We start from the raw sequence: 2,255 nt of genomic DNA on the forward strand, positions 1-2,255 counted from the left end.
TGAGAAAAACATTCGAATTGTTCAAACAAGATTTTACGTTCCCTACATAAGTTCAGGCCAAAGCTATCTGTGCTGTATGTAATAAATCAACTGGAAAAAACTAATTTCGGAAGCTAATATTCTCGTCCGCTGCATACTGAAAGAGAAAGTGCTTAACTTACTGCGTCTTTCACGCAGTTGAAAAAATTTTAAATGTACGCAGTAATGGCGGCGGATGCAGCTACTCAATAATGCTGCTTCTGTTGCTGGAAAATGAGTTAAGTTCTGAAAATGGTTGGGTTGTGTATTGTGTATTAAACCGGGGACCTAGAAACGGCGGAGAGGCTTCGTCCCACTGTGGCCCCCAGTGGTACACAACCCCACAACAGGCTACAGCAGTCCACCCACCCCATCGCCGCCCCACACTGGCGTTATTATGCAGTTCGGCCCACAGTGGACCCCCGTGAATACGTCTCACACCAGACGAGTGTAACTCCAAATGTTTGCATGGTATAGTAATTTTGGTGTATGCATACGTGGAGACAGTTTGCGCAGCAATCGCCGACATAGTGTAAATGAGGCGTAACAAGCCCGCATTCGTCGAGACAGATGGATAACCGCCTTAAAAACCATCCACAGACTGGCCGGCACACCGGACCTCGACACTAATCCGCCGGGCGGATTCGTGCCGGGGACCGGTGTGCCTTCCCGCCCGGAAAGCAGCGCGTCAGACCGCGCGGCTAGCCGGTCAGGTGTAGGGTTGGGTTACTTGACATGGAATGTTATCAATATACATTAAATAATTTCAATACATATTTTTAATAGGTATTTTAAAATATTTGTAGCTTTTACACACCTTTTGTTGTACAGCAATCCTTAGTAATTATGCCTTCATACATTATACATACCAATCACAGAGGCAACTATTAACAAAGACAGTGAACTTTATTAATGGTGCTATTCATAATATGAATAGCATGAAGATCTCACATAATAATAACTAACTGTGAATCCTGCGATTAATATAACAGCAGTGCGTTTGTCAGTCTCTGGTACATCATACAGTAATGATTGTTATTTTCGTACAAAAGCGTCTCTCGTACTAGATACAACACAACTTTCAGCTGTACATCACGTCATACCTTGATGTGCCAGGACATTGTGATCACTGCCCACCGCGACGTTGAATGCCGCCTGGTGGCGTGGCGGGCACGTGACGTGGTAGCAAAAGTATTTAAGCGGAGCAGACACGGACGGGGGATCGCCCTAACGAAGATATAGGCTGAAAATGAGGAAATCCATGGAGGTAAGCCACTTTGACAGAGGACAGATTATTATTACGCAGAGCCTGTGAACGAGTGCCTCGAAAACGGCGAAGCTCGTCGAATGCTCACGTGCTACTGTCGTGAGCATCTGCAGAAAGAGCTAGGACGGTGGAACTACCACTAGGCGCTAGATGGTTGGACGCCCATGACTCTTCACAGGACGTGGGGTTCGGAGGCTTGTCTGATCTGTAAAGTAGATGTTGATCTACGGCATCTCTGCCGAAAGAGCACAATGCTTGTGCAAGTACAAATTTTTCGGAATATACTGTTTATCGTACATTGTTGAACATGTAGGAGGGTGGTTTGAAAAGTTATCGAAAAAGAATATAAAAAAAGTTCTTACATCGGTGAAACTTTTTTAATTATCAATGTAGTCTCCTTGTAGATTAATGCACTTTGTCCAACGCTGTTCCAGTACCTTGCTCCCGTCTCGAAAATGAGTATCTGCCACATAGTTGTCAAGTCCAGCTATCAATTCTTCGTTTGAAGTGAATCCTTGTCCAGCAAGAAAAATTTTCAGTTTTGGAAGTCTGACGGTGCCGTATCAGGTGCATAAGGCGGGTGTGGCAACAATTCATACGTTAGTTCGTGTAATTTTGTCATGCCGACGGCACATGTGTGCGGACGCGCATTGTCTTGGTGGAAGATGACTTTCTTCCTTGCTAAACCTGGCCTTTTTTCGCGTAGTTTTTGTTGCAGTTTGCCCATGACGTTAGCATAGTATTCTCCAGTAATTGTTTCCCAGTGGGGAGATAATCCACAAACAAAATCCCTTTCGCATCCCATAACACTGACGCCATGACCTTTCCCGCCGAAGGCATTGTCTTTGCTTTCTTTGGTGGCGGAGAATCACCATGTTTCCACTGTTTTGACTGTTGTTTTGTCTCTGGGGTAAATCAGTGTTCCCAAGTTTCATCTGTCGTCACAAACTGGCGCAAAAAGTCTTGTTCG

This window comes from Schistocerca serialis, chromosome 7, assembly GCF_023864345.2.
Source record: "Schistocerca serialis cubense isolate TAMUIC-IGC-003099 chromosome 7, iqSchSeri2.2, whole genome shotgun sequence".
NCBI lineage: Eukaryota > Metazoa > Arthropoda > Insecta > Orthoptera > Acrididae > Schistocerca > Schistocerca serialis.